The 15,973-nt window shown below is 34.0% G+C and overlaps 1 protein-coding gene across 17 annotated transcripts in view; it reads right to left on the bottom strand.

Annotated features, from left to right (window-relative positions):
* The window catches only part of FUT8 (fucosyltransferase 8), a 310,681-nt gene that overhangs the window by 167,710 nt on the left and 126,998 nt on the right, over positions 1 to 15,973 (bottom strand). The window lies entirely within an intron of this gene.

Below are 15,973 nucleotides of genomic sequence, written 5' to 3'. Positions count from 1 at the left end.
CTCTGCCCTCAAGAGGTAATATTCTAATGCATTCTAATTGCAAAGGAAAATAATTGAACAGAAACAACCTCATAAAAGCCTCTTCTTGCAGCAACCAACATACTGAGTGATACAGTGAGAAACTGAATATGGACTATACCACCTAATACATTTCTAAAAGAACTAGTTTAATCATTCTGTTAAAAATAACAACAAATGCAGTACCATTCATAACAATGTCAGATGGACTATTCTTATCTCTAACAAATATGAAAATGACCAATAGCCACTTCCTTTAGCATATGACTATGTGCAGATGTTTCCAAGAATTACATTCAAGAGGCTTCGCTTTATTGCTAAGGCCAAAAGATGAGCACATGAAAATATGCTACAGAACTAACTGACTAAGGGTCAGAACAAAGACTTGTTCTGCTATGAACCATGTTCGTAAGAGGGTGGTGTTCTAAACTCAAAAATCAATCAGTACTTATTTAACTAATATAAGTATGTATACACTTATACATTGTGCAAAGGGAAATATGGCATCATATATCCAGTATTTACATGAACATGCCCTTTGATGAGAAATTCCACTACAGGAATTTTAACACATGAACAAAATGCATTTACAACATTTTTCCAATATTTCCATGCTGGAAAAAAATATAACTGCCCATTAACAGAAATATGGCTTAATAAATTATGAATTACTTTTACCCCCATAAAACTGTGCTTTTAGCATGATGCCAATAAGGAGGAAAATGTGACTCCGAAGAAAGTCAGTTTAAAACAAACCCCTAAGAGCTGATGATAGCATAGAAGAAAACTAAAACAATTACTAAAAATATATGCCAGGATGTAAATTTGAAAACTGGAAAAGAAATAAAAACCACAACAAAAAAATGCAACTTCTATAACTAAAGAAAAAAATCAAATGTTTAAAAATTGTCTTGGAAAAGATTAAAGAGCAGATTAGATGCTACAGAGGAGAAGTTCAGTGGATTTGAAAACAGTGTAATAAAAAATATCATCACAAGGAAAATACAATTTAACAACTGTATGGTGACAAATGTTAACTAGACTTATTGTGGTGATCGTTTCATAATATATACAAATATCAAATCATGATATTGTACACCTGAAATTAATATAATGTTATATGTTAATTTTTTAAAATTATCCAAAGAGAAAAATATTCAGAAAAAAAATCTGAAGGAGATTTGATAAAAAAGAAAAATTTAAAGCTGCCAATTTATAGCACTAACCCTAGGTTAGATATTATGGTGCTGCACAGCTAGCACCAGAGCTGTATCATCATGAACTGAAAACTATTGGGTATAAAACTCAAATAAAAGTCATCCATCATCACTGCAAGAAAGCAATTTACATCATTACCTTCAGGGCCAGGAATCTACCAGCATTTCCCCATTTTGGCACTCAGCTTGAAAAAGGATTTCTCAGAACAAAATCTGTCATCCAACTTAAAGTAATGTACACTGAAAATAAGCTTAGTCATAGGCATATGCAGAATTTCCAATGTATTTTACAATACAAATAAAATCATAATTTAGAAGGGAAAAATAATTACAGAGAAAAATGCAAACATGGTAAAAAGAATTTCAGGGGGCTTCTGAGAAAAAAGTACAAATTAGTGGACAATCGAACATCTTTTAAAAGTGCTAAAATAAAAAAAATGGCAAAACTACACTTTGTTATGTAGTGAAAATATTTTCAAAGATAAAAGCAGTTTTCTGTGAACTTAAGGTTTCACTTAACTTGGGTAAATACCCTAGAATGGGACTGTTGTGTCATAAGGAAAATGTGTGTTAGAAGGAGAAGGGGGAGGGGGGGGGGAGGACGAGGGTGGGGAGGAGGAGGAGGAGGAGGAGGAGGAGGAGGAAGAGGAGGAGGAGGAGGAGGAGGAGCCAAACTGTACTCCAAAGTAGCTGCTCATTCTGACTTATCCCCAGCAATGAATGAGAGTTCCTCTTACTCCACAATCTTCCCAGCATTTGGGACTCTCAATTTTTTAAAGCAATTCTAATATTGTGTGATGGTATCTTGGTGTGTTTTCAATTTGCATCCAGTTTCCCTAATAACAAATGACATTAAGAAATGTGATTATGTTTTCATGTGTTTATTTGCCATCCATATATCCTCTTTGGTGAAATGTCTATTGTGATCTTTTTGCCATTTGTATATTAGACTGTTTATTGTTGAGAGTTAAGAGTCATTTATATAGTCTAGATACAAATACTTTTATCAGGTATGTGACTTTTCAAGTATTTTCTCCCAGTCTGTAACTTACCTTTTCATTCTCTTAAGAGTGTCTTACATACAACAAAAATTTTAAGGTTTTTGATGAAATACAATTTATTCTTTTCTAACTGTGGTTTTGATATTATATATAAAAGTTCAATCCCAAATCCAAGGTCACATATATTTTCTCCTATGTTTTCTTACAGTAGTTTTAGGATTCAAAGTTAAAACTACACTTACCCCAGATTGCCACTCCTAGATATCAACTCAAGAGGTATAAAAGCTTATGTTCTCACAAAATCTAATACTCAAACAAATGTTTACAGTAGCTTTATATATAATAGCAAAAATCTGGAAAAAATTGAGATGGCCTTCAACAGGTGAATGAATTTAACTCTGATAAAACCAAGGAATATTACTCAGCAATAAAATGGAAGGAGATTCAAGATGCAAGGAGAGGCTGATTACAAAGGGGCCACAGGGGAAATTTTTACAGTGATGGAACAATTCTAAAGGGTACTGAAGAAGGGCACATCATCTCTGTAGTATGCATCTGCAAACCCATACCTTCATTCTAATAATGAGAAAAATGCCAGAGGATCATTCAACAAAACACCTGACCCATACATACTCTTCAAAACTACCAAGGTCATAGAAATCATGAAACAACTAAGAAACTGTCAAAAGATTTGAAAAGACCAAGGAGACATAATGAGTAAATGCAACATGGTATCCTGAATTAGATCTTAGAAGACAAAGGGACACTGCCCCAAATATGATTTGTAGTTTAATTAATAATATTGCACCACTGTTAATTTATTAGTTTGACAATTTACCAAAGCTATGTAAGATATTAACATTAGGGAAACATGGGCAAGGAATATATGGAAACTTCTGTACTTTCTTCACAAACTTCCTGTAATTCTAAAATTATTCCAAAATAAAAGTTTCTTTTTTAAAATAAAGGCAAAACAAGTACATCTTCAAAAATCAAAAGCTGAAAGAACTTGTAGGTGGCAGATATGTATTACAAGATATATGTAAAAGGATGTTTTTCAGGATGATTGTAATTGGATATGTGAACATAAACAATGGATTTAAACAGACATATTAAATGTATGGTAAGTATAATTGAAACTTCCTCATATTAACTTATTTTAAAATAAATGATTCTTTTATGACAAAGTATCATGGGACATATAACAATGTCATAAAATGTATGACAATAATAATAAAGGATGACAGGAAGAAAAAGGAAAGATACAGTATTGAAGTTCCTACATTATCCTTCAAGAAGTATTACAATATTTGAAAGTTTGGTGAAATAGGTAAAAAGGTTCAAAATGTAAACCCTACCCATGAAATATAAAACAGATAAGCATTAGAAAAAAAATGGATACAAGTTCCTTGAAAAGACCTATAAAATTAATAATATTTCAGCTGAACTAATCAAGGGGAGAGAGAAAAATAAGACATAAGTTGCCAATATTAGGAACGGAAGAGGGAGCATTACTACAGATGCTACAAAAAGATAAGAGAATATGGTAAGCAACTTTGTGTCAACAAATACAAAGCCAGACCTGAAACTGGCAAACTTCGTTCCTTTATTTTCATAAGCAGCCTCCACACTAGGTGTGGAGCCTAAGAAGAAAGGCATAAATTTCTTAAAAGAAACAAAAACAAAGCTCAATCAAAAATTAACAATCTGAATAGCTGTATAGCCTCATAACTATTAAAGATGTTGAATATATATTTATAAACCTTCCCAAAAAGAAGACACGAGGCCCATTTGGCTTTATTTGTGAATTCTACCAAACATATGTACAGAAGATGTAACAGGAATTTTATATAAGTTTTTCTAGAAAAGAAAAAAAAATTAGCTTCATGAAAAGCTAAATATATTTTGCCATATAACTCAACAATTCCACTCTTAAAGGGAAACAAAGACCTACGCAAAGTCTTGAACAAGAATGTTCACAGCTACTTTATTATAAGAGCCAAAATTTTGAAAAAATTCAAGTATCTTACAACACATGAATGGATAAACAAATTGTGACACATTCATATAATAGAATAGTATTCAGTAAAAAGAAACAAACTACTAATATACACAACAACATGGATGAATCTCAATAACATGCCTGGCAAAAGATACCAGGGACAAAAAAAGTACACATTAGTATGAAATTTTAGAACAAAGAAACTAATACATAGTGCCAAGGAACAAGCTGTGACTGAGGAAAAAGGAGAATGACAGGTACATGAAGTTATAAATTTGAGAAAAATCATCTAACTGTACACTTGATATGGGTACATTTACTTGATGCAAATTATGCTTCAATAAAGTTGAAAAACATTTTAAGAGAAAGTTTAAACAGTCTCCAATTTGTGAATGTAATTGCAAAGGTCAATAACCGAAGACTGCTAATTCACTAAATGGCTAAATTATGTGCTTGCATCTTGGACAATGAAATATTTTTTTTCAGCAAAATCACTGTACATTCTTTTCTGAATAAAAAATTTCAAAGGTAATTATTCTATTGATATAATCAATTCAATCCAACTGTAACGTGAGGATTGTATTTCTCATACATTTCAAAAACTGTAAATACCGATTCAAATCACTAGTAATACAATTAACAAACCATAGAGAAATTGTGTTGAATCTTTTTAGTAGTCTAACCCTTTCTCAAAACAAAAGAAATAATCACAAATATTCAAAATAATGATTCCCTAAATTAAAATACATACTAGTTATTATTATTATAAAATATATAGTTCAGAGGGTTATCATCTTTAGAAGAATTTACTTTCTTCCTGGAAAGAGTAAAAACCAAATTATTACTACAGACTGTTTCTTGAAGTAATTCACTGTAAAAAACTGAAAACTACAACAGAAAAGTAAAATAATTTATTCAACAAATTTAAACAGATTTAATTAATGATTACCATAATATAGCAGGGGTTAAGTATACCTATTACATTTTAAAGGCATCATGTTGATAAAGGGAAACATAAATAAAACTTTTAGAGAAAAGCTAGTTATCTATTATAAAGTACAAATATTTAAATAGCCCCTATACATACAGAGTTCAATTCAATCCTAGTTACCAAACACGCAACGCTTTAAATGTCTTCTCATTTGATCTGTATTCATTTTCAAATTAAGTACTGTTACAGAATTTATTTAAAATATTTCTTACTGTCTAGCCTCCATATATGGAAAAAGGGCAGTTTATAAAACTATGTGTTTATTAATTTAAAACAGTAGAAAAAAACAAGTAAAAATAGTATCATAAATTAAAATGACCTTTTAATGTTAGTTGAAATCAACTTTCATTTATGTTAAAGCACTTGGTAAAACCAAATAAACTGAAATGTAAAATAAAGGGAGGGAGGAAGAAAGTGGAAAAAGGGAGCTAAGAATGCCAGGGAGGGGAAAGCAGGGGAGGGGAAAGCAGGGAAGGGGAGGGAAGGACAGAAAAGGAAATTTTCATATAGCCCCTACTAAGACTATAAAATTCATTTTTTAATTCATTACTTACAGAGTCATCTATCAAACTTTCACATTGCTTATCAGTAAGGTCACAGTATATGCACATATGAATTTAAAATGCTAGGCATACTGAATACATAAGCACAAAATACTCTATTTAAATTCACTGAAACCAGCCAATATCTTAGAAATTAATCTTCCTCATTATGAAGTGCAAACAAATAATCACATTTATGAGGTCTCTATCAGGAGTATCTCACTCACCTTAACTCAAGATAACACACCAGGTTGTGTTTACTGATGCAATTAATTTGTACTATTCAAACGGGTCCAGAAATCTGGCCTTGGCATCTGTACTTTTGCCCCTGAATAAATTAAAACTGCTAAAAAGCGGTAATATAAAAAATTCAAATAGAATGTATACCCTTACCCATTTTGTCTGATTAGCCAGTACTACACAATATTTATTTGATTGGTTTCTTTAATGACTAGCTGTAAATATATGGGCAGTTTACCCAACTATAAAATGGTTGGTAAATATTTTCACCGTAAAGATCACATGAAATAATGTATGTACAGGAGATTTGTTAACTGCAATGCAATTTATAAGTATCAGTTACTATTATCCTTCCCATGGTCAATAGAAACTAGGTATACTACCCTTACGCCAACTTCTTATCATGGGACCTTCCTTTTACATGGACTGCAATTCCTTTGGTTCATTCTTGTAATTCAGATCTCTACTTAAATAAATGTCACCTCTTTTCAGAGACAGTTCCTGAGAACCTGTATCAATTACAACATATTACCATAAAGGAGAGAAAATCTAATTCAAAGTAGCTTTAAAGATAAGGAAATTTTAACTTCTCAGTAGATAAAAAGTTTATTTAGTCTCTCAAAAATCAATTTTTGGAGAGACTAAATAAACTAAATAAACCCCTCTGGCATGTCAGCCTCTGTCCTTAGGCTAGCACTCTTCATGAACAAGTTAGCTGCCTCAAACCCAGCTACATGTAGTTATTTATGGTAAATTACCAAAGAACAACTGGTAATCTCCTTTAGTCTGCCTCATTTTAAGGAAGAGGAAACTACTGACAGAAGTCTCCCCCAGAAGATCTGCATATCTGATTATCCAAGACTGACTCACCTGTGCCTCACAAAATGAATCACTGACAAATGGAATGGGATTACCATTACGGCTTAAGACTAATCAGGGTTTACCCATAAGGATAGGCTTCAAAACAAAACTGGGGCCCTGAAAGCAAGAAAGGAGAATGGCTGCAACACCCTACAAGAATACAACACCGTATCTTTTTAAAAAAAAACACTCACCATCCTCCATTATTCTCTATCACAACACTTACTGGCTTATTTACTTCCAATATTAAAAGGTATGCACTAGTAGAACAGGGACTTAGAGCACCATGCCTAATCAGAGCCAAGACCTTTATTAATATGTGTTGAATGAAAACCTAAATGCAAGAATATTACCCAAGTGTGCATATATTTATTTAATACCGATAGTTAAAATCCTAGGCAAAACAAAATTAAAATCAAGTTTTAAAATCAAGATTTTGATAAAGAATTACATAAAGAATTAGAACTAAGTTTCAAAGGCATTTTCATATGCATATTCATTCATTCATTCATTTTTATATGCAGAAAATGTCAAAGCTAGATGCTCAGAAGGAAATATATCCAAAATAATTTCAAACCAAAGACTTGCATTCAAGCCAATTCATGATAAACTGCAGAGTCCAGAAACAAAATACTGGAAAATAATGAAGCTGAACAAAAGAGAGAAAGAAGAATCATGCAACACAAAGACTTAGGAACTCAGTGACTAAATGAAACACAATAACATTTGTATTATAGGAGCCCCAGAAGAAGAGAGAGAAATTTTATTTCAAGAAGTAATAGCAGGAAAAAAATTCCCTAATCTGGGGAAGGAAAACAGACACCTAAGTCCAGGAGGCACAGAGAATGCCCATTAAAATCAACAAAAGCAGGGGCACCTGGGTGGCTCAGTGGGTTAAGCATCCAACTTCGGCTCAGGTCATGATCTCATTGCTCACGGGTTCAAGCCCTACATTGGGCTCTGTGCTGACAGCTCAGAGCCTGGACCCTGCTTCAGATTCTGTGTCTCCCTCTACCTCTCTGCCCCTCTTCCACTCATGCTCTGTCTGTTTCTGTCTCTGTCTCTCAAATATTTTAAAAAATTAACAAAAGCAGGCTTAGACCAAAGACATATTGTTAATTAAATTTGCAAAATACAGTGATAATGAAAAAATCTTGAAAGCAGCAAGACCAAAAATATCCATAACTTACAAGGAAAAACCCACTAGGCTAGCTGGAGATTTCTCAACAGAAACCTAGCCAGAAGGATGCATGATATACTCAAAGTGCTGAATGGAAAAAATCTGCAGCCAACAATACTCTTTCCAGCAAGTCTATCATTCAGAAAAGGAGAGATAAGGAATTTCCCAGACAAATAAAAACTAAAGGAGTTCATGACAACTAAACCAGCTTTGCAAGAAATATTAAAGGGGACTCTCTGAGTGGGAAAAAGTGACCAAAAGTGTCAAAGAAAAGAAAGGATTGGAGAAAAGCTCCAGCAACAATGACAAAACAAGTAACAAAATGACAATAAATACATATTTACCAACAATTACTTTGAATGTCAATGGACTAATCATTCGAATCAAAAGACACAAGGTGGCATAATGGACAAAAATATAAGACCCATCTATATGCTGCCTACAAGAGACTCATTTTAGACCTAAAGACACCTGCAGATTCAAAGTGAGAGGGTGGAGAAACATGTATCACACAAAGGGATGTCAAAAGAGTAGCGATACTTAGATCATACAAACTAAATTTTTTGGTTCTTGTACTATTTTTATCCTGCTTTGTTATCAGGGTAATCCCGGTCTCAAAGAATGATACTGAATGTATTCCCTCCATTCCATTATTTGTAAGATTTTGAGAAAAATGGCCATTAATTATTTTTTTTAATGTTTGGTAGAATTCACCAATAAAACCATGTGGTCTTGGGCTTTTAGGTGCTGGGAGACTTTTGATTCCTTTTCATTCAACTTTCATTCTTATTATTGGCCTAAGAAGATTTTCTATTTCTTGGATTCAAGATTCAGGATTCAATTGTGGTAACTTGTGCATTTTTAGGAAACATGTGGGGTTTATTTGTAAGTTGTCTGATTTGTTAGTATATCATTATTTATAGTAACCTATTATCACAATATGTATTTCTGTGGTTATCTGCTTTTTTTTATTTTTTTTAATGTTTATTTATTTTTGAGACAGAGAGAGACAGAGCATGAATATCTGTTTTATTTTTTAATCTTCCATTTCTCATTTTGGCTTTTTAGTCTCCTTTATATTCTTAGTTAATATAGTTAAAGCATTGCCAATTTTATTTTTGCAATAAATGGTCATTACTTTCAATGTTATGTTATTTTTTATTCTGGTCTATATTTATTTCTGATTTTTCTTTGTTACTTCCTTCCCCTACCAAATTTTAGCTAAGTTTCTTATTTTTCTTAGTTCCTTGTGATATAATGTTGTTTATTTGAACTTTTTTCTTTTTTTTATTTTTTAAAAAATGTTTATTTATTTTGAGAGAGAGAGAGAGAGAAAGAAAGTGCACGCACACAGGAGAGGGGGAGAGATAGAGGAAGAGAGGGAGACAGCGAGAATCTCAAGGCAGGCTCCACGCTATCAGCACAGAGTTCAATGAGAAAAAAGTATGTACATACAGGAGAGGGGGAGAGATAGAGGAAGAGAGGGAGAGAGCGAGAATCTCAAGGTAGGCTCCACGCTGTCAGTACAGAGTTCAATGAGGGGCTTGAACTCATGAACTGCGTGAGATCATGACCTGAGCTGAAATCAAGAGTCAGTTGTTCAACTGACTGAGGCAACCCAGGTGCCCCTGAATTTTTTCCTTAATACAAGTATTTACAGCATAAATTTCATTCTAACATCTGCTTTTGCTGCATCCCATTGGTTTTGGAATATTGTGTTTACTTTTTCTTTTGTTTCAAGACATATTTTGATTTGTTGTTTGATTTCTTACTTGGCCCATGGTTTGTGTAGTAATATATTGGTTAATAGTTACAAATTAAATATTTAATATTTACACATTGTAGATTTTTCAGTTTTCTTTTACTGTTGATCTTGTTGGAAAATATACTTGGTATGGTTTAAGTCTTCTTAAATTTGTATTTCTTTTGTCTCTTTTTATGTGATTTAACCAGGGGATATCTTCAGTATGTACTTGAAGAAAATATGTATTCCACTTTTCTTGGATGGAATGTTTTATATATATCTTTTAGAACCATGTACTCTGAAATACGCTTCAAGTAAAAAAATTTCTTTTTGAAAAAAAAAGTAATAACTTTAACTGAGGGTACTCATTCAAAATAACACATATCAGAGGGGAGGTGAGTAGGAGGATGGGTAAAATAGGTGAAGCGGATTAAGAGTACACTTATCATGATGAGCACTGAGTAATGATGTGCAGAATCATTGAATTGCTATATTGTACACCTGAAACTAATATAACATTGTGTTTTAACCATACTGGAATTAAAATTGAAAACGTAATTTAAAACCATACTGGAATTAAAATTGAAAACGTAATTTTAAAAAGCCATTGCACTTAATAGCTAATAAGGGAACACAGCAGATGTATTGAAAAATTCCAAGTCATATCATATACAAATAATGAATAAAGATTCACAATCTTTCTAGACAATTCTTTCTAAAGAACAGAGATTAAAAAATTCAGATTCAAACAGAATCAAAACTATTTCTAAAGAATAGGGTAGATTCAAAAGGGTAATAAACATTTTATGCTACAGAAAATTTTAGTGGGATATATTTCTTTAAAAAAAAAAAGCACAATTTAATCTTCATGTAAGAGGCATGAAAGCCCTTCAAGGGCTAATCTTTACTACTGTATGTCTGATGAATATTATAACAATATTATTGGCTAATCATTCACTAATATGTGAGCCAGATGGGCAACAGAGAGACAATCTATATATTCTAAGAAGGAGAAAGAGAGGTTTAAATAAATTATGAGACAACCATTGGTGAGATATTATGGCTCAGTTTAAAATGTTAAATATGAAGACAAATACAAACAATATAATATTAGGTGTAACTGCAGGATGCAGAAGGATTTAATGTTGATAGGGAGATAGCACAATGCCTTGGAAACTGTAAGCTCTAAGGTCAGACAACACTGGGTCTAAATCCTGGCAACACCAATACAGAATTGGGCCAGCCAAGAATTAGGGAGAGCATTTCACCTTCTCTAAGTGTGAATTTTTTATCCTTAAAATGACTGTAATAATTCCTCTTATATGGGCCTATTATTCTAAGTATAAGGATGATAATAGCTACATTTACATGGTGTTTCCTGAATGCGAGGTATTTTTCTCAATAATTCGTAATTATAATACTATTTAATATTCTCAACAAGTGCTTGATGTAAGTGCCCATTTTACAGTGGTGGAAATTAAGGCACACTGAGATTACATAACTTTTCCAAGGTTGTAAAGCCAGTAAGTGGCAGAACTAAAGCCAGTGATAGCTATTTTTTTGTTAATGTTATTAAGAATAGCCTGCTGACTTTAAGAATTACAAGAGAAGCTAGGAAAATCTCCTTCTACACATACTTTTTAACTCAAGTACAAGAAATTATATAACTAGGATATGTTAATAAGTATAATTCAATCCAGAGAGTGAAAAGCCTCAAACTTTTCTTCCAAAATAGCATACTATCTGGAAAACAAGATAAAAAAATTAATGCTTAATTTTTTTTTTTACATTTAATGAAGTGACTTTTGGTTCTATTCCAAGATGGTAAAGATGCCTGTGCCTCCCACTAAGAATAGCTAATAGCGCTGGACACTCTGTATAAAACAAATATAAGAAGGCTGTGAAAGATAAAAAGAAAAAGCAGAGCTGCTAGTAATCTAGGAACTAAAGGAATAACATAACAGTGAGTTCTTGGAGTTTTCTTTTTGCCTCATATATCTCAGAAAGAAAAAGAACAACAGAAAAAGCAAAAACATGAGTAAACACACAATAGAATTTTCCTTCTTTTCTCAAGTTTTCTACGTTATATTTTGATAATGTATTTCATGGTTTTAAATATATGCAGAGGGAATATTTAAGACTATTATATTATAAATTACAGACAGTAATAGGACTACAGAGAGGTAAAGTTTCTACATTTCCCTCAAACTGGTAAAATATCAATGTCAGTAGAGGGTGATAAATTATGTACCTTTAAGGTTATACTTAAAGCAACTACTAAAACATCTATACAAAGAGATATACTTAGTAACGTTTAGCAATATAATCATTAGAGGTTTCATGGAGAGTAAGTTTTACAGTCAACTGGAAGAGTGTTTACCCACTTCATCCACTTTTTAGTGACTGTGACCAAATTATTTAATCTCTTTGTAAATTAGTTAAGAACATTCATTTTAAACCAATTAGGGTAGAACATATTAGCTATAATTATTATAGCTATTATTATAATATTTTGATTGAGTCAGACTATTAACTCTGGTTTATTTATTTTGCTAGTTTATTTTTCTTCATGTTTATTTATTTTTGAGAGAGACAGAGTGTGAGCAGAAGAGGGGCAGAGAGAGAGGGAGACACAGACTCAGAAGGAGGCTCCAGGCTCTTGAGCTGTCAGCACAGAGCCCAACGTGGGGTTTGAACTCACAAACTATGAGGTCATGACCTGAGCCAAAGTCAGCCACTTAACTGACTGAGCCACCCAGGTGCCCCTTAACTTGCTAGTTTAAATGAATATTTATAGTAGTCTTGAACTGAGATATTTGTATAAAGTGCTAGTCATGGTGCCTAGCATGTAGAATGGGCTTAATAAATAAAAGCTATGATTATTTATTAGTAAACAAAAAGCAATGGGTTGGCCTTTCTTTATTTCCATAGATTCTCAACCACAAGACGTATAACTTCCTTTACATTAGTCTTGGAAATTATTTTTTTGGATTTGACACCAAAAATAAAGGCAACAAAAGCAAAAATAAACAAATGGGACTACATCAAACTAAAAAGTTTCTATGCAGCAAAGGAAACCATCAACAAAATGAAAAGACAACCTAAGGAATGGGATATAATGTTTGCTAGACATATACCTGATAAGGGATTAATATCCAAAATATATAAGGATCTGAACATATTTTCCCAAAAATGACATATAAATGGCCAACAGGCACTAGAAAAGTTGCTCCCTTTTGGTAGGAATGCCACCTGGTGCAGCCACTCTGGAAAACAGTACAGAGGTTCCTCAAAAAGCTAAAAATAACAAAACACTACAATTCAGCAATTGTACTATTAGGTATTTATCCGAAGCACACAAAAATATAGATTTGAAGGGGTACATGCACCCCAACGTTTATAGCAATAGCCAAACTATGGAAAGAGCCCAAATGTGCATTGACTGATGAATGGATAAAGAAGATATGGTATATATAATATAATGGAATATTACATGGCAATCCAAAATATTGAAATCTTGCCATTTGCAACATGGATTGAGCTAGAATATAATATGCTACATGAAATAAGTCAATCAGAGAGACAAATACCACATGATTTCACTCATATGTGGAATTCAAGAAACAAAACAGATGAATATATATATGGGAAGGGGGAAAAAGAGCAAAGAGGGAAACAAACCACAAGAGACTCAACAATAGAGAACAAATGGAGGGTTGATGGAGGGAGGGAGGCGGGAGATGGGCTAGATGAGTGATGAGTATTAAGGAGGACACTTGTTGTGATGAGCACTGAGTGTTGTATGTAAGTGATGAGTCACTGAATTCTACTCCTGAAACCAATATTGCACTGTATGTTAACTGAATTTTAAATTAAAAAAAAAAAAAAAAAAGGTGTTCTACATCACAAATCATCAGCAAAATGCAAATAAAAACCACAATGCGGTATCACCTCACACCTGTTAGAATGGCTATTATCAAAAAGACAAAACAGGGGCGCCTGGGTGGCGCAGTCGGTTAAGCGTCCGACTTCAGCCAGGTCACGATCTCGGGTCCGTGAGTTCGAGCCCCGCGTCAGGCTCTGGGCTGATGGCTCAGAGCCTGGAGCCTGTTTCCGATTCTGTGTCTCCCTCTCTCTCTGCCCCTCCCCCGTTCATGCTCTGTCTCTCTCTGTCCCAAAAATAAATAAATGTTGAAAAAAAAATTTAAAAAAAAAAAAAAAAAGACAAAACAAAAAGAGATAACAAGTGCTGATGAAGATGTAGAGAAAAGGGAACCAAGTGCATTATTGATAGGAATATAAGTTGGTGCAGCCACCATGGAAAACAGTAAGGAGGATCCACAAAAAATTAAAAATAGAACTACCATACAATTAGCAACTCTACTTCTGAGTATTTATCCAAAGGAAGCAAAATCAGTATCTCAAAAACATAACTGCATCCCCACTTTCACTGCAATATTATTTACCATAGCCAAAAGAGAGAACCTAAGTGCCATCGACAGACGAATGGAAAAAGAAAATGTGGTATACAGTTGATCCTTGAACAACATGGGTTTGAACTGCACGAGTCCACTTACTTGGAAAATTTTAAATATATACATATATTTAAAATATTAATGTATATTAATTATAGCATTTCTGACAACATGGATAGACCTGGGAGGCATTAAGCTAACTAACTGAAATTAGGCACACAGAGACAGACACAGAGTGTATGATCTCACTTTCATGAGAATCTTAAAAAATTCAAACTCATAGATACAGAGAAGAGAAGGTGGTTACTAGAGACAGGACTTGTGAGGTGAGCACACTAAGTGAAGGTGGTCATAAAATACAAACTTCTAGTTATAAGATAATTAAGTCCAAGGAAAAAAAAACTCCTAACATTATCCCTGTACTTTTTTAAAAAGTAAAGACAAAGTATTTTATTGTTCTATATATGTATGATGTTATATAATTTATACTTTCAATTTATGATTTATTCCCCCCCCCAAAACTATCAATTATGATTCCTACCCTATTACAGATGACAAACTGTAGCTCAAAGGTATTAAATAATTTGCTTAAAGCATTTACAAAGCTAATATATGCTAAGGTCAGACTACAGGTCTTCTGTCTCTAAATTTAATTCCCTTTTCACAACACTATCAGATATGAAAACATATTTAAAGTCACAAAATTAGTAACTAGAGGATACAGGATTTGAAACCAAGTAGGTGAGCCCTTGTGCCTAAGACTCTATTATGCTATTGATGCAAATAATTAAAATATAGATAGATGTTCAAGCTCATCAGCATTAAAGATACACTAAAGCACATCAAATTAGAAATATTGGATATAGGAGAGGGAGCCAAGATGGCAGAACAGCATGGAAATTTCTTGTGTGTCTAGCATCCATGAAAAACAGCCAGACCAACACTAAACCATCTTGCACACCTAGAAAACTGATCTGAGGATTAACACAACAATCTGCACAACCTGAACCACAGAATTCAGCAGATACGCAGCACGGAGAGGTGAACTGGGGGAGAGAAGCCGCAGAGGGCAAGGGAGCCGCTTTTGTGAGCGGAGAGAGGATGGAAATGGGGCCGGGGGGGGGGGGGGAATATGGGAAAGGCAGCCCTCCCCAAAAGCAGCTGGAGAGAAAGTAAAAAATTGGAAACAACCACAGGGAATAAACTAAAAAAGGAGAGGGTTTAAATTCCATTAAGACTATAAACAGGGAAAGCACAAAGGCTGCAACTCTGCAGCTCAATACCTGGCAGTGCTCTGGTGGGAGGGGCAAATCCCCAAGAGCAGAGTGGGGTCCGGGAGGTTCTCGGGCCACACGGGGAAAAGCAGTTCCACTGCTGGAAGGACATTTGGTAGAGACTGTGAGGCCACCTGATCCCAGCAGATCCCAGAGAACGAACGGCCACATTTGCTGGGGCTGAAACAAGGTTGTTAAGGGTGAAGCCTAGTGCCAGATGTGTGCTGTGATTTTCCAAGCCCTGAAACGCTGCTGCTACACTATCTCGCAAACTTTTTCTGGAGCAGGCTGGCACCTGGCCGCAATCTCTGGGCATCAGCACCAGCACGGCCCCGCGAACTTTCCTGGGGGCGGCCAGCATTCAGCCGTTGCTCAGTGTGACCTTCTGCAGAGGGGTGGAACAGGTCAAAGATGCAGTCCCTCAGAAG

The sequence above is a fragment of the Leopardus geoffroyi genome, chromosome B3 (assembly GCF_018350155.1).
Source record: "Leopardus geoffroyi isolate Oge1 chromosome B3, O.geoffroyi_Oge1_pat1.0, whole genome shotgun sequence".
NCBI lineage: Eukaryota > Metazoa > Chordata > Mammalia > Carnivora > Felidae > Leopardus > Leopardus geoffroyi.
Note: the sequence above shows the minus strand (reverse complement) of the source record. Positions and strands in the feature narration are given on the sequence as shown.